At 44.6% G+C, this 18,287-nt stretch overlaps 1 protein-coding gene across 1 annotated transcript in view; it reads left to right on the forward strand.

Moving 5' to 3' along the window:
* Positions 1–18,287, forward strand: part of ALK (ALK receptor tyrosine kinase) — a 738,088-nt gene that overhangs the window by 68,774 nt on the left and 651,027 nt on the right. The gene's annotated exons all lie outside the window — the stretch shown is intronic.

Here is an 18,287-nt window from a genome sequence, read left to right on the forward strand (position 1 = left end):
GTTTTTGAGATGGAGTCTTGCTCTGTCGCCCAGGCTGGAGTGCAGTGGTGCAATGTTGGCTCACTGCATCCTCCACCTTCCGGGTTCAAGCAAGTCTCTTGCCTCAGCCTCTGGCATAGCTGGCACTACAGGTGTGCACCACCATGACCGGCTAATTTTTTTTTTTTTTGTATTTTTAGTAGAGATGGAGTTTCGCCACGTTGGTCAGTCTGGTCTTGAACTCCTGACCTCAGATGATCCTCTTGATTTGACCTCCCAAAGTGCTGGGATTACAGACATGAGCCACCGCACCCGGCCTCAGACCTTTTGTCCATGTAACCTCCTGTCAGAGCATAGGAGATGCTGTGCGAGAGTGGGGTGGTTCCACTTTTGTGTCTCAGTTATCACCCTAAGGGATGTTCCTCATGCTTAATTATGTGCTATTATTCATATAATGTTAGAGTGCCTACGGTTCCATTTATGTAACATTATTAAAATGACAAGATTATAGAAGTGGAGATTAGTGGTTACTGGGTGTTAGGGATTAAGGCAGGAAGAAGGTAGGTGTGGTTATACAGGGGCAACAGGAGGGATTCTTGTGGTGATGGAACTGTTCTGAATCCTGACTGCAGTGATGGATACAGAAACTAATGTGTGTGATAAAATTGCATAGAACTAAGCATACCACATGCATACACACATACACATGCACACACACATACACACCAATGCAAGTAAAACTAGGGGAATCTGAATAAGGTTGTTGGATTGTATCAATGTCAGTATCCTGGTTATGCTATTGCACTAAAGTTACGGAGATGTTACCATTGGCGGAAACTGAGTAAAAGGGACACCACAGGATCACTCTGCTATTTCTCACAACTGCATGTGAGTCTACACTTGCCTCAAGATAAAAAGTTTAACAAAAGAACTAGCACTTCTAGCTCTAACACTTGCTTCGTGGTATTTGTTGAACTGAACTGTTCATTCTTTCAGCCAGTTCTGTCTCTTGGGAATAATAGATTTCATGGGACTTTTGTTCATTTAACGAGAGTATGTTTCTACTCACTCTCCAGAATGTACTGCTAGCTTCAGCTTCTCCAGCTTCCTCTTTATTCTTACATGCATGATTTTGTTGACATCAGTCATACCACCCTTGGTGCTCTTGCCTATGGACTAGAGAATCCCACTAACTTTAGTCCAGCCTCAATGCTCCTTTGATTGTTTAAACTGCTCTTCTCCCGCCCGCCACCTGTGCCCATGGGATCAGAGCCACATTCAGCCTTAGCCGAGGGTGACTGCACTATTATATGCCACAGTCAAAATTGGATCATCTCATTGGTTTGTACTTTCCCTTTTTTTTCTTTCCAACATTTTTGGCCACTGAAACATATTAACTGGAATCCCCTGGGGTCCAGTCTGGGAAAGACTCCCAGATGAATTCCCTGAGTTTTAATTGAGAACTCAGCTCTCTGAATCTTTTAAGTTGCAGAACTATCCTCTACTTTTCTACCTTTCTCTGCCCATTCACATAGTCTTGTAGGATCTTAAGATTCCTTCCCATCAACCTCCCAATTTTATACTAAAAAAACTTAGTGTCACCTGCCAAATCTGAAAGTGTACTGCACATTTCATGATCTAGGTTATTTATAAACAAGGTGCATAAATTCGAGCCCAGTTCTAACTCCACAGACATGCACATTCGCCTCCTCCGGATGTTTCCTGCCTTTAGGCCAGAGTCCTATATTTGCTAAATCCCACCCCCATGGTCCTGTACCCGACACACACACTTACACACAGACAACTAAGGACACTTGGCTAAAAGGTACAACTGAGAACGGTACCTATTACAGAATCCTATTACAGAATCCTAGAGACGGGAGAAACTGCGAGGTCATCCAATTCAGTGCCCTATCTAACTCAGGAACTTCATTTGTTAGGGATTCTTTCTTAGCATGAGTCCACAGTTGTTTGTCCTCTGGAGGGACACAGGATCCGTTTCTTTTCTCCTTCACCCGTGATGCTTCTCCACTAATTGAAACTCTGTTTCCTGGGTGGTGCACCCACTCATCCCTTCAGTCATTTTGTGCACATCGTAGGCAGACAGAGGATGGCACCACTTGACCCACTTCTGGCCTAAGAGGAGGGTAGGATTTGGTGAAAGCAGCCTGTTGGTGGAGTTACATAGACCTGGGTTCCAATATCTATTCCTGCACCTCCTAACTGCACAACCTCGAGCAAATTACTAACTCAGCCTCAGACTTATTTTCCTCATATGTAAAACTTTCTCAAAGGTTGAAGTGAGAAATGACTGAGGTCGTGTTTGTAAAATACCTGGTACACACTAGCTGCTTTCACTATGATAGCTGATATTACAGGTAGTAGTTCGGGTAATTTTACTGAACACTTACTTTGTGCTGATACTACATCGGGCACTTCCCATGCAATAATCATATTTATTCTTCACAGTGACTCTAAAATAAAGATGCTGTTATTATTTCTCACTTTACAGATGAGAGAGCTAGGGCCTGGTTAACTCATTTGTCCAAGGCCACAAAACTGTAAAGCAAGAGAGCTAAAATTCAACCCTAAGTTTTTTCTGAAACTTAGAGTTATGAGTCGTCTGACAACTCTGTGTCATTTTTTTTACTTCCTCCCTCAGAGAACCTCAATACATTAATCAGGCAGTCACCTCACATCTTCCTTAAGAAGAGACAACGTATCAGTACAGAGAATATGCATATTTCATCTGCAAGGCATCATAGTACTGCTCGCTCTATGTTTATGTAATTATCATGAATTTTAAATTAATGTCATCTGAATTAATGAGGTCACACATTAAAGAAACGAAACATGATCTTTAGGATACTTCTGGCTTTAAAATTTGATGATTCTATAGACATAGCAAATTATAGGGAAATAAACAACTAAATAATTGAAGAAATGGGAAGACTACACAGTGGCTGGTTTTGACCAAGATTTTCAGGATTTTCAGAACCTGAAAGCCATGGGCTTATGGAGACAAAATGGGCAAGGTCTCCGTCTGTCCAACCTTCTCTGACCTTGTGGCTCTAACACAAGAACCGGGACGTATAAATTCCTGTGTTCACTTCTTTGAGGGAGGCACAGAGACTTTTGTCAGTGTGTTGATTCCTATTAATTAATTTTTAGGAACTCTTCTGTTAATTTTTCCCAAAGTTCAAGGGTATAATCCTTGAATGTTGACCAATTAATTAAAGGTTATGTATAGGCCTACTAATCAAGGTTCTCATCTTTACATTTTCATATCCCCAGGGGTGTGAGGTAGTGATCTCTTGGTAGAAGGAAGAAGGGGCTAACTGTTCCTGTGTCACTCCCAAGAAATGAGCATGGCACTGCATAAAGGGATGAGTTACTTGTGCATCAGGGTGGCAGCCCTGTACAGTGGGAATAGAATGGGCCCAAGATTCATTCTGACTCAGATGTGAGTCTCTTAACCTAAGAGCCTTGGTGTATCCAACTATAGAAAGGAAATAACAATAATATTGCCATAGGGAGGCTGTGAAGATTAAATGAGATAATGTATGTGAAATGCCAAGATGCTAGCTTGTTCCTTTATGGCTTCATTCAATAAATATTGATTGAGTCCCTCTGTATGCCAGGTCCATGCCATGCACCAGAATTACAATTGGTGACACTGTAAGACAGACATCGTCCCTGCCCTCATGTAGCACACAGTCTAATGGAAAAGGCAGACCAGAAAAAAGTCACAGATACAATTCTGTATTGTGCACTTAAAATTTGTCAAGAGGGTAAATTTCAAGAAAAAGAAAGAGAGGGTAGATCTCATGTTAAGTGCTCTTACCGCAATAAAATAAAGACATAAAGAAATAAGCTAGTATATTTAACTACAAAAGAAAGTATGCACGCACATCAGTGAATTTATGTTGGTAAAGTATTTAGAACATTGCTGGTTACAGAGGAAGTGCTATGGAAGTATACGTTTAATAAAAAATATATTCAAATATTAGGGCTTTATTATAAGGCCATAATTATGGGATGTGGAAAGATTTAATTGCAAAGATGCTTCACTCCAGGATGGTTAATAGAAAGTTGGAAACAACCTTAAAGTCCAACAGTGGATGATGAACTAACTACATTAGTGCATTTTATGTTGCTGCAAAGAAAGACCCAAGGCTGGGTAACTGGTAAATAAAAGTTTATTTTGGCTTATAGTTTTGCAGACTGTACAGGAAGCAGGGTGCCAGCATCTGCTTCTGGTGAGGCCTCAGGAAGCCTCAGCCTACAATCATGGTAGAAGGCAAAGGGGGAGCCAGCATATCATGTGGTAAAAGAGGGAGCTCTTAAGAGAGAGAGAGGGGGAGGTGCCAGGCTCCTTTAAACAACCAACTCTTGTGTGAACTAACAGTGAGACACGAGTGATTCACCTTCATAATCAAAACACTTCCCAGCAGGCCCCATCTCCAGCATTGGGGATCACATTTCAACATGAGATTTGGAGGGGACAAACATCCAAACGATATCATTGCCTAAGTAAATTATATTAATCCATGTACAAATAAAAGAGAATACAGGGAACGTTAACGTAGCTAGTGTGATAGCGAAGGCCTCCTTGAGGAGGTGACAACATGATCAATGACGTGCGAGAAAGACCCATCCTGTGCAGGGTGGAGGAGGGCAGGATAAGAAAGAACATTCCGGCCGGGCGTGGTGGCTCACACCCATAATCCCAGCTACTTGGGAGGCTGAGGCAGGAGAATCACTTGAATCCAGGAGGTGAAGGTTGTAGCAAGCCCAGATCGTGCCACTGCACTCCAGCCTGGGTGACAGAGTGAGACTCTGTCTCAGAAAAAAAAAACAAAAGAAAGAAAGTAAAGAAAGAAAACTTTCTTGTCAGAGGGAACAGTAAACCCCAAAGCCAGGAGGTGGGGAGGGGCATGGCAAATCTGAAAGAAGGATGAACCCCCAAGTGAAGAGAGAAGAGGAGGGAGGGAGAGGAGAGGAGGGAGAGATATGGGAGGCTGGGGAGCCCAGCAAGGGCTGACCCCGCAAAGTCTCCTAGGCCATCTGAGTGACGTTAGATTTTATTGCAAGTGCAACAGAAAGTCTTTGATGAGGTTTGAGTTGGCAGATGGCATGATCTGAATTAAGTGTTAAGAAGACTGCATGGGGAGTGGTAGGTAGAGAGAGCAGAGGTGGGAGGCAGGAAGGAAGCTTGTTGAGAGGCTGCCATAGAAGACCAGATGAGCAATGAAGGTGGCGAAACTGGGTGGTAGAAGTGGGGAGAGCAAGGTGTGGGGGGCCTGGGATTTTGTCTGGAGGTGGTATAAACAGACTTGCTGAGAGATTGGATATCCAGTCTGTCCAGGTGAGAGAAGGTGAAGAACTAAGGATGCAAAGCCTGGATTTTTGTTGAGTAACTGGAAAAATCAAGGTGTCATTTACTAAGATGGGGAAGACTGGTGTGTGGAGAGAAACACAGGGTTAGGCTTTGGGCATGTTGCATTTGAGATGTCTGTGAAACATCCAAATGGCAAGATCAAACAGGCTGTGCAGAAGTTGGGGAGTAGAGAGATAAAAATAAAAGTTGTCAACCATATTGATGATGTTTAAAGCCTAAATCAATAAGGCTGCTTTCTATTCCCATATATTAATAATAACAGCAACTGCTAGTTTATGAGTTTTCTCTGTCTTATTCTTTGGTTATAGCTGTTATCTTAGTCAGTTTGGGTTGCTATAACAAAATACCATAGACTATGTACCCTAAACAATCACATCTATTTCTCACAGTCCTGGATACTGAGAAGTCCAAAACCAAGGTGTTGACTGATAGTGTCCACCGGTGATGGCTGCTTCCTACTTAGCAGATGGCTGTCTTCTGGTTGTATCTTCACATGGTAGAGAGCAGAGAGAGAGAGAGCAAGCTCTGGTCTCTTCATCCCTTTCTAAGGGCACTAATCCCATTCATGAGGGCTCCACCCTGATGACCTAATCACCTCCCAAAGGTCTCACTTCCAAATACCATCACACTGGGGATTTAGGCTTCAGCATATAAATTTTGGGGGGACACAAACATTCGGTCCATAGGATTTGTCAGGCATACCCATTAGATTGTGTACCATCAGGATTAGTTGTAACTAAGTGACCTAGGAGAGGGGGAATAGGTGTGGAGGAAGGTTCCAGAACTTTTGGGATCCTCTGCTGGGCAGGCTGCTCATCCAATTCCAACCGCTACAGCTGGGGTTGAGAGATCTGTCTCATGGCATGGAGGGGCCCTTCCCCACACCTTTGAAAGTATCGTCAGCAACTGTCATACTTGTAGGTCTGGCTGGTGTGGTCCATCTTGGTAGGTAATGGTGAGTGGGGCTGCTAGTCTGGTTTTTTGAGTCTGAAGGGGTTAAGGAGGGCCACACAGATTTCATTGCAGAACAGATGGCTCACAGCCTCTGCACTTATACCTCCCATTGTCTGCTGTCTGATTGTCACCTGGGGGAAGGCTGCCATGCCATGAAAATGTAAGAAGTTGCAAGCTTTATTAGTCCATCACCACCTTACCTACCTTAGCATAGCCTTTTCCAAGGAAACAAACTCTGTGCCACAGGTCATTGGATAAATGCTACATAGGGGCTTCGTTTCTTATTCCTGTGCTGGCATCTAAGGGAACGGAAGAGAAAAATCGATGAGTTTTTGTTCCGTTCTCTATCTTCCCCTGCAGGCAGATATGGGCAGAACAGAGTAATAATATGAAGAAACTTCTCTTTGGCTGCACATAAGAAAATACAGGTTCTACCTCTCATTCTACTACTTACTGCTGCTGACCTTTTTTTGGCCAGTCCCTTGGACATTCTGCATCTTGGCTGGTCCATCTGTAAAGAAGGAGCAGTCTATGCCTGCTCTGCCCTCTCCCAGAGCTGTTTTAAGCAGCAAAAGAGACCACAGGTGTGAAGGTGCTTTGGTAACTACAGAGTCATAGAAATGGGGATTTGTTTGCATGTATTCTGCCAGGCCCTGTTCTCATGGAAGTGTGTCTGGTGAGGAAGATGAATAAGGCGAGCTGCTTGGTCTAGACAGTGGTCCTTAAAGTGTGGTTCCCAGACCAGCAGCAGCAATACTTGGGAGCTGGACAGGAACACAGACTTCCAGGCCCCACCCTAGACTTACTGAGCCCAGAAGCCCTCCAGGAGTGCCTGATTCCCACCTAAGCTTGAGAACAACTGGTCTAGGCATTCAGGAAAGCACTTCCTGAGAAAATGACTTTAATAAAATCTGAGAAATAATCAGCACTTAGACAGACCAAGAGGAAGGGAATGTGAGATTCAGAACACCATCCCAGAGGAAGGTCTTGGCGCAAGAGACAGCTTCATCTTTTTGAGAAATTGAAATGAGTCCAGTGTGGTAGGAGCCAAGGAAGAGCAAGTGTAGAAGGCAATGAAAGGAAGCAGCCAGCTGTGAGGGGCCTTGTAAACCCGGGAAAAGATTTTGCAGTTTATGCTCTGGTCAATTGAAAGCCATTAAGGGGTTTGGAGCAGAGAAGGGCCTTTTCTGTCAATAACATGCTATTGTAATTTTAAAACATTTGCTTACAATCCAATAAGGGCAGTTAATTGTCTTAATTAGAGCTTACACTCTAATTCGGGAGAAGGCACAAAGCAACTATTGGGGCAGTCTTTGAATATATATATTAAACACAAATTAAGTGTTTGGCACTGTGCTAGGCACTATGAAGGAGGCAGAAAGTTACGCAGCTCCTTTCAGGGGATTGAGAAGTTGGGTGAGAGGACAAGACAAAGGCACACACACCAGCACCGGTGAAGGGTGCCGGGCATCTCCACGTTAAGTCCCCCGGGGGCAGGGCTGGTTGTGGCAGTGGCTCAGAGGATGGGTAGCTAAAGAAGTGTTGGGGCAGCCAGATCAGGCTTCCCGGACGAGGAAAGGGCTTGGGAGAAAGCACAGGGGCAGAGATGAGCAAGGGATTTCTCTGTATTCCCGGGGAACAGTTCCCTTGGGAAGTTCTACAAAATACGCTGGCAGGCACAGCTGAGACCAGATGGTACAACCAAGTCTAGGGAGAGGAAACACGCCCCAGCCTGGCTGCATAGACCCCAGACTATCTTGACCCCAAATGAAGCTATCCTTGAGGTTGTGGCCAAGGTCCCTTCTGGGAGGCCTCATGCAAGGGATTGAGGCCTTTTTCTGCAGTTGCCAATGAGAATTCCCTGTTCAGTCTCTTTCTCAGGCTCTGGGGCATCCCTGAGAGTTGCTAGCTTTGCCCTTGTTTTTAAACCTTTTTATAGAAGTATAACAATCATACAAAAAATTACATAAACCTTAAGTGCATAGCACAAAGAATTTTTTTCAAATGAACACACCTATGTTCCCCTGCCTCCCCATATCATGATCAAGAAACAGGACATTCCCAGCACCCGGAAGTGCCCCCGCCTCTGCCATTCCTCATCTGGCGCTGCCCTCCCTGCAGGGAACCAGTCCCGACTTCTAATTTGCTGCTTTTTGTCTTTTATGGGCTCCTTGGTTTCTAGCTTCCCAGCGTGATGTTTGTGAGCTATGTCCGTAGTGTTGCCTGTAGTTGTAGATTGATTCATCCTCATTGCTGTGTGATATTCCATCGGGTGACGTGTATGCACTGCCATTGATTTGTCTTGTTCTACTGTCAATGGGCATTTTAGTAGTTTGCAGTTTGGGGCTATCATTTTGTTGCATTTTAAACTTTGACCTGGGTCTTCCTTTTCAGTTTGCTCAGATTCCCCTTATTGTCACTAATTTCCTCTCCTCTAAAAACTGTTCTACTCTGTTGTATGTGTGTTTGGCAATGGAAACAAATAAAAAAAGAATACTAAATGAAAAATTGGCACCACGAGATTGGAGGGATGAGGGGGGAGGGCACTACCAGAGAGCCACCTCTCTCCTCCCTCCTCCCCTCTCCTCTCCCCTACTTCCCCTGCTTCCTCCCCACTCCTCTTCTTCCTCAGAGGGCCTAAGCTAAGGGACACCACTGCAACCAGGTGCTGACAGCCAGGTACCAGCAAAACTGGCCAAGGTAGATTGCCCTCCAGAGCCTGTGAAGGGCAGGAAATGTATCTTGTTCATTTTTATAGATGGCTTGGTGTGGACACTTGGTAAATGTTTCTTGAATGAATGAGTTTCTGATATAATAAAGTGTCTGTGTTTCCTGTTAATCTATGAGGTGCCACGTAGGCCCTGAGAATACAGTGGGGTGTGACATCCTCCCCTTGAGGATCTTCTGAAACACATTTGGCCAAGCACTTAGGCCAACATCAGGCACCATCTCAGTACATTCTGCCTCCTGCCTCCTGTGATTCTGCCACAGCTCTGTGGGTAGTCCATCTTCTTACCGCATTCACAGGTGGGGAAGTTGAGGCACAGCTGCCTGAGTGGTGTCCCAGGTTTATACAGTTAGGGGACATTCAAAGCCAGGGGTGGGCTTGAATTTGTGCTCTAACTGCCACTGTGACACTTGAATACTGCCAAGTGAGCATAGCTAAACGGAAGGAACAGCAGACAGTGAGCAGTCCCCAGAGCAGCTGGTGGGGAAGCCCAGCTTTTCTGAGGAGGAGGGGCCCGAGTAGGGCCCTCAGGAAGGTGATGCTTAGAGAGGTGGGAAGAGCAGGCGGGTCCTGTGAGATGGGGGGCAGCTCGAGGACGCTCCTGGTGTGCATGGAGATGTGTAAGTCAGAAGGTCAGGGACACTGCCAAGGGCAGGTGAGACTATGGGGAGGGGAGAGGTGTCTCCGGGCTGTCCTGGGAACACAAACCCTAGGAGTACACTGTGGCCAATCAGTCCACCTAGAGCTGCCTGAATCAATATTTCGCACTCTAGAATCTGCAGCTTTGCTGCTGTTGGGGTCTCTGGTGGCCGCATCTCTGCAGTCCTGACTTGTGCATTTTATGTGAGCTCAACTTTCCTCCCCAGCCAGTCTCCTAAGTCAGCTTCTGCCAACAGCCGGCAGGATATGCGCTCAAGACCTTCACCTAGCCTTCAGAGCGACATAGCCCCCACCTCGCCCTCCTGGCACCCATTCCAGAATTTAGCCACAGGAAGCTCAGAGCTGTGACCTGCTGGAAGCCTCTCCCTTTCCACAAACCAGAGAGCCTACCCCTCACTTTCCATCCTGGGTAACCCTCAACAATACACAAATCCATTAACATTTATTAAGGTTTTACAGGCTAGGTATTAAAACACTATGCGAAAAGCCCTGCAGGCTAGCAGAAACACTTTAGAATTCTCTACTCATCCAGCAGTTTGGTAATTACCTTGAAGGTGGTATGGTTAGAAAGCACATATCTGCATACCCATGTTCATTTCCTTCCTTCCTTTAAGTCTATCTCGGTGGTTCTCAAACTTGCTAGTTTAAAAAAAAAAAAAAAGCCTTCCTGAACAAGGTGGTCAGCATGAAACATGCAGGCTGCATGTTCTGGGGAATTTAAGGGATTTTCAAGGATAGTTTTGAATCTATGCAATTCAAAATATCAATTTTTGCCTTTTTCACTGACATCAGAATTGAAATCCCACTGTACTGCTTAGGTGGTTGGGAAGAAAAGCCTCCCCACTTCCTCCTCCCAGAGGCACTAAGGCCTATTCACACCCGCTGCCCCTGATCCCCCAGGGACCCTGGCAGCTGCGTACCGAGCCTCACCAGCAGCCAAGAGAGCACTTTTTGGAGACTTGGAAATCCCTGCCACTTATGGGGGGATTTAAGTCCAGTTGGCTCCCGAGCTGGGCCTATTTTTTGGAGCCAGAAGTTTGTCTCGCCACTAGACAATGAGCGTATCAAAGCTGAGACTCTTTCCCATCTCTGCTTCTCCTTACACCTCCCCCACCCTCATTCTCCTCTCCTTCCTCCTTTGCTTCATCTTCCCTCTCCTTCTTGTCCTCTTCCTACGCTCTCCCATTTGTCTTCTCCTTTCTCTCTTTTTCTACCCCTTCCCATGCCAATGTTTTCATCATTGAGCACAGTGCCTGTCATGGAACACCATTCTATAAAGTTTATAAACGAATGAATGAATGCCATTCTTTGGCTTCAGAGGAAAATCCACCTATTTTCCCGTTCTGTTTTCAATCTAGGGCTCTTGGAACTAGATTGTCATGATCACCTTTCTGTCTTTTTCATTATTCCCTGAAAGCACAAACTCAATTTAGGCTTTAGTGAAAAATGAAGAGCATTAGACCAACCTTTTAAAATTGCTTGGTCAGTACTTCCTGCTCGCCTGTACTTCACAACGCTGTCATCACTGGGTAATTATAACATTAAGTATGTACCTGATCAGCAAGTTGCTTTTATTAAAATCCCCTGTTGGTTTCTAGGCATCTCATAGCTCCTGGGGCATTTGTTCAACTCCTTGGGCCTCAGGCGGTTTCATCTCCAGTGCGGATAGGAGCCCAGGTCCAGAGGTCCTGGGTCAACACGTCCCTACCACCACCCTATTCCCCGACTTTCCTGATAGTACTTTTGCCAACAGTGTGGTGAGCAGCTCATTATGGTCACCTCTAGAAGAAGGGGCTGCCTATTCATAAATGAGAATACCGAGGTGTCGGGGAGGGAAGGGAGGAGCCCCTGGGAACACGGCTTCTCTTGGCAATCCCTAAACCACATCCAACCCACAGTGAGATTCCTCTCTGTGTTTTTGCTGGTGGAGACCACCTGGACCTCCTTTCACGTTTCCCTGCAGGGGTGATGGCAACTGTGGCAGGGCCGTTTTTTACTTTACAAGCTCCTTTTTACGTGTGTTTACAAATTCTACAGCTCAGCAAGATTCTAGTTCTGGAGTCAGACAGATCTGCTTGTAGGTGCCGGGCCAAATAACCTGACTGTTCTGAGCTGTGTTTTCTCTGCTGTAAAATGGGAATTATAATAGAACCTATCTCATAGAATCTTTGTGAGCATCAAAAGATATATGTAAAAGGCTTCACATAGATCCTGGCACATGGTAAACACTCAACAAGTGTGGCTAATATGATAATAGTAGTGCTACTTAGCAGTTGTCCAGTAAGGAAGTTGCCAGGCTTTTGACAGTCTCTGGAGGAGGATGGTATTGCTTTCTTGCAGTGTCAAAAATCTTTCAATGCCCGGGGGAGGAGGTGGACTTTGGTACAGCACTGACCAGAGTCTCTACCACCAAGTAGACTCCTCTGCTTTATAAAAGTTATAAGCAAGAACTCATAGAGAGCATTCATTCACTCAAGAAATGTTTACATGCCTGCTGCGTGCCAGGCTCTAGACAAGGATCATCCTAGACAAGGTCTTGTTCTCATGGAGCTAAAGTTCTTGAAAGGAAGACAGACAATAAGTGTGTAAATAAATGGACAAGGCAATTCTATGTAGTGATGAGTATTGTGAAGAAAATAAAACGGGGTTCTAGGACAGTAGGAAATTTGGGGAGGGGTGCTGTTGAGTTCCAGTGGTTAATAAAGGAGCCAGTCAGCGTGAACTGGCTATGTGGTCGGGTAGGGGGGCAAGTGCCAAGGGCCAGATCCTAGAACCAGATCCTAGAACCAGCGTGGTGTGTTCAAGAAACAGACAGGAGTTCAGGGTAACTGGCCTAGGAGAAGCCAATTCCAGGTGAGATCAGAGAGATTGGCAGGGCCAGATTATGAGAGCCTGCTGATCACAGAACATCACATTCCCAAGCCCAAAACCAGATTTCTTTTTTATAACCATGGGCCAGATGTATGGGCCACACTATAGCACTATATGATATAGGCCAGACCACTGGAGAAGGCTTCCTTCATGAGGCAGGATTTAGTATGAACCTTGGATGGGAAATAAAGTTGTGCATTGTGCTACAGAGAACCCTGGCATGAACTGGAGCACAGACACTTTTTAAGAGTGCTGTGGAGAGTCACAGTTCCCAGAATCTGTCTTGGAGCACCAAAACCAAGAGGTGCTCCTCAACCAAAGGTTTCTGGGAGTCTTCCAAAAGTTTGGGGAAATGGTAAACTAGATTTTATTCTCCAAGGTTAAAAAATGTGTCCGGGCACAGTGGCTCACGCCTGTCATCCTAGTACTTTTGGAGGCTGAGGCAGGTGGATCACCTGAGGTCAGGAGTTTGAAACCAGCCTGGCCAACATGGTGAAATCCTGTCTCTACTAAAAATACAAAATTGGCCGGTCATGATGGCACATGCCCGTACTCCCAGCTATTTGGGAGGCTGAGGCAGGAGAATCGCTTGAACCTGGGGGGTGGAGGTTGCAGTGAGCTGAGATAGTGCCATTGCACTCCAGCATGGGTGACATGAGCAAAACTCTGTCTCAAAAAAAAAAAAAAATGTTGTTAGAGGTTGAGGAAGCCTTGCAGCAAAGACACCTGTCTCACCTTTTGTAATCCAACATGTCCCAAGCTTACTTAACCGTGAAACCTTATTTATTTACAGAGTTCCTATTAACATCCCCCAGAATTAAAGTGCCGGGGAACACCCTTTGGGAATCACTGTTGAAGAAGAAGCCAGGGTTTGTGTGAGCCTGAGGGATCAGTAGCGTCTGTGATTCAGCACTTGTGCCCGTGACCATTCATGCTGATGATCCCCTCCAGTGACTCAAATCATTGAGTGTCACCTGTGCCTATGTTAGCCCTGATCCACTTGCTTTATTTTCATTTTGCTAGCAGGACAAGGGAGTGCCTGGAGACAGGAAGTGAGTAAACTCACATCCATAATCCCCCGGGACTGGGCTGAGACTGGGTTGGTTATGAAAATGCTCTTGGGCCTTAGACGACAGCCCCGGAACCCCCAGTGATGAGCTTCTCAAAGAGTTGAGGTCCACAGCCTGTGAGGAGCCTTTCTGTAGGATGAGCAGTGTGTGTACTGTGTGTGTGTGCCTCTGTGTGTGTGTGTGTGCAGGGGGGTTATCAGGGTGAAGGTGATTGCATTCTCAGCTCATCTCTGCTGCTAGCAACATCAAACACATACTTTTAAACTTTTGGCTCTAATTTCCCTGCTGATGACAGTAAACCTTAGTTTGTCAGTCACGTGGATGGATCTGGGTTGGTTTTCGGCTCATGAATCTTAGAAATGGAAGTGACTGTAGTAAGAAATCATCCAGTCTCCAGTCTCCTCCCCTCAGAACCAGGACAATGGTTCTAACCTTCAGAAGATTGTGAACTCCTTTGGGAATCTAATAACAGCTATGGACCTAACTCCAGAGAAAAAGCACAAATGGAGATTCAAGTAATATTTCACCTACTATATCAGAGGTTTGCAGGCCTTTTTATGTCCTTGGTACCCCTTATGTGTGATATGGTTAATAACTGTTCCTTGAATACCTATTTAAATCCTGTTGTTCATTGTCTCACCTTGCTCTTAGGATAAGGTAGAATATTCCCTAAAATGGCACACGAGGTACATGATCTGCACCTGCTCCCCACTGGCCCTGGGGGGCACTGCTCAGTCTCTCTGCCCCCATCTGCTGCTGGTCTAGCCACGCTACAGCACCTCTGAGAGTTCTTGCTCTTACCCACCCCTGCTTTCCACAAGGCATATGCATGCTTTGTTTTCTTTCCCTAAAATGTCTTTTTTCCTTTGTTGCCCAGACAACTCCTTCTTATCCTTCAGATAGCAGTTCAGGGGTGACTTCCTCAAGGAAATTTCCTTCACCTCCTTTTCCAGATCTTATACAACAGATCATCCATCCTATGCCCTTTACCAAGTCCTATATGTCAGATTATCCATCCTGTATTCTCATAGCACTGTAGATGTTTCTTTCAAAAGCATATGTCACAGTTGAAATTTACCTCTATTTTTGAGATTAATTAATTAAGGCCTGGCTTCCCCCACTAGACAGCAAGTTTCATGAGGGCAGGTGCTGGATCTTTGGTGCCTAATAATGTGCTCAGCACACAGTAGGTGCTCAGTAGTAACTTCGTGTAGGGTGAGAGGATGATCATTGATTATGAATGCTCCCTATATATCAAAGCAACCCATTCCATGGTCCCAGAGATTTTGTTCTGTTAACTTCTGGTTTTGAAAAGTGACAATTTTTTGCTTGCATCCATTTTACTGACAAATTATGAGAGGTTTTGTCCTTTAAGTAAATCAATGACCACTTTGGTCTTTGCAAAGCTGTTGGCCAGGGCTCTACAATAGAAATCCCCTTCAATGAATTCATTGTCAGGCAGAACTTGGACATCACTCTGCCCACCCTCAGGCTGCAGGAGTATATGATAACCATATCCATCAGCAGCCATCCATATGATCACATTTACATTTCTGTCCTTTCGTAATTCCTGCCATCATTCCTGCCTCCCTTTCTTCCTTCTTTTCTTCCTCCTTCCCTCTTTTCTTCCAGCAGTTGCACAGGTACCCTCGCAACCTAAGTAGAGAATGTGACACACACGCACACCATACACACACACCACACACACAACTCTTGGAGGAAATTTTATGTGTGTATGTGTGCCCGGTATGTGGGAGTAGGTGTAAAGTAGGGCAAAATTTCACTACCAATAATTCTGATTCATAGTTGAAATTGACTCTGCATGGTGGTGGGGCACTGAGACCCCTTCTAGCTGGTGGGTCTTTTCCCCTCATCCCCATTGATATTCCCCTCCTCTCCATGAACACAACCTAATATTGGTATTATTCAAGTCTCAAGCCGCAATATTTTTCTTACCCAATTACCCTTACCTGCTCACTCTGCCCCTGCCATTTGGTCCAGCTGCGTTCTGGGGACTTCATACAGTGGGGAGAACCTCACCTCACAAGGATGAGAAGCTGTGGGCATTCCCTGTTCTCATTTCCTCTGTCCTTTATGCTAGAGCATTTGCTCCAACCTCCACTTCCTCTCAGTATCCTGCCACAGAAACATCCGAGGAAGATGGGAAGCCTATACTTTCCCACCTGCAACTCATTTCCCCACCTGCAAGAGAGGAATGTTGGTGGAACCAGGTGCTGGAAGGGATGTTTGCACAGCCCCAGGAACTCAGCACACACCACTGTTGTTAGGTCTACACAGTCCAATGCAGGCACATGACAAAGCTGCTCTGATAGAAATGAGCCCTGCCTACTCAGTCCTTTCTTACTATCCTCCATCTCCACGTGGTCCAGTCCCAGCCTGTGGTCCATGCTGTGGGTCCTGGAGGTAATCAGCTGTCACTAAATTGAGAACTGTCCAGAGTCTTCACTGCCCCTTAACCACAACTAACCTGGGAACTTGAGTGTTTATCCTTGGAGAGTGAAGTGGTAACTGTGTGGGGTAGTTGGTGAGAAAGTTCATTGTCAAGTGGGAAGAAGAACAGACGTGGGATATAGCTATGTGCCCTGGTAAAGCCTGAGAATGATGGTCAGTACAGCCCAAGAACACCCCCAGATTCAGATTCTTCGTCCAGTTCTTGTTTTTTCTGAAGTGTGACGGTGGGGTTTTTCTTGTATTCCTTCCAATAAATCCCTTGTTACTTGAAGTCACTCAAACAAATATCTGTTCTTTGCAACCATGAGAATCTAGCTAGAACCTCTCCTAGGGTCTTTCATAGATATATATTTTTTCTTTTTTAGGATGGTCATAGATGTAACTGCCATATTTAACCTATCAATCACACTACAGACTTCTTAAGGCAGGCTCTCCTTCAAAGTCAACTTTCTAGCTTCTGATGAAAATTGGTTTGAAAAAAGAGAAGGAGGGAAGGAAGGAGGGGGGAGGATGGAGAAAAAGAGGGAGGGAGAGAAGGAAGGAGAGGAAGAAGGTAGAAAAGAGGAGTGAAGAGGAGGATGGAGGAAGGAAAGGAGAAGGGAACGTTAGTTTTCAGGAGGGACCTGCATAGCCTATACGTCATTACACTGTGTACCATGGCTGGGGTAAGAGTGGGGGATGAGGTAGGTCAAAGGCATAAGGGTCAAGGAACAGTTATTGGCTAAGTTTTCCATGAAGAAGGGTCAGATAAGGCCTTGATTCAGAACAGAGAGTTTTGTTTTTGGATAAACTAGTTTCGATGGGTATTTTTGGAAGATGAAGAAATGGAAGTTTATTTCATTGTCAATTCTGCCCGTTTCAATTTGGCAAACAGATTTCTTCACTCCCCTTTGTGTTTCAGACAGCACTAAGGCCCTTGTTCATTGTAACTCCCCAGGACTCACGGAGCACAGCCCCCAGCAGAGGCTGCCTGCTATTACCCAGAAGGCCAATAGAGGGCTCCCAAGAACACTGAGCAAAATTTGGTGGAAGACATCAAGATGTTCAACTGTAATGGCAGTAGTGGTTATTATCCTTCTCTAACATACAAACTGATAAGACTGTATTCATATGATAAAGGTGCAAATGGAAGAGCACCTGCCATGAATGCAATAGAAGCAGTTGCTGCATTAAGGAAGCTTGGATTAGATTAGCTTTAAATTTCTTTCTGAACACAAGCCAGTGTCTTGACCGGAAGTATCTCTTCTGGAATTAGCTGATGATAGAGCTTTATAAAACATTTGCATGTTGGATATGTTCAAGCCTTGATTCTGTTCACTATGTTATCTTGGAAAAAATTGCTTAATATCTCTAGGCATTATTTTGTCTATTTTTTTTAAATGATGGGGGTAATGTTAGGGTAGTGGGAGTTTGTCTTTTTAAGATCTTTTAAGGTAAAATCTTCTGTTACTACAACTGATAGAAACCACATTCAGAAAAATCTGGCCGAACATGACTTATTCAAAGGGAGAAGAGTTAATCCTATCCCCTAACACAAGGCTAACAAAATGATTCTTAGAGTAATACTTGGAGTAATACTTGGAGCGGTGACTGCAGTGTTTGATGGCCATTGAGTTAAGATAGTATAGTGAGGGTGAAAAGATAACAGTAACCGTATCTAAAAGACTTAGATTGAAATCTTGGCTTTATTTAATAGCAAATCACTTCACCAAGTCTCAGTTTTCTTAAATCTGTAAAATTGGGATAATCCAAATTGCCTTGTCTACTCCAAAGTGTGAAGGTCAGATAAGATAATGCAATAGAAGTATTTTGCATACTACAATGTGCCATGTAAATGTTCAGTTATTAATAGATGCAATAACTTAATGTTTCAAATTTTAGTGACACATTATGTGTGAAAGTCTTAAATTCTTTCTTTCCTGAATTTAAGATCTCATATAGCCATACTGCAGCCATAGTTTTTCTTTGTAATCTTTCAACAGAAAACACATTTGAAAAGAGATATAGAAAGATTTCTGAGATGCAAAGGGAAAGGAATTAGATTCATAGATTTTAGAACAGAAAGGAATTCAAGAGACTAAGCAAAACCAGGTGATTTATAGACAATATTGAGAATATGTTTGAATTACTAACTATGACTAGACTGAAGTGG

This window comes from Gorilla gorilla, chromosome 12 (assembly GCF_029281585.2).
Source record: "Gorilla gorilla gorilla isolate KB3781 chromosome 12, NHGRI_mGorGor1-v2.1_pri, whole genome shotgun sequence".
NCBI lineage: Eukaryota > Metazoa > Chordata > Mammalia > Primates > Hominidae > Gorilla > Gorilla gorilla.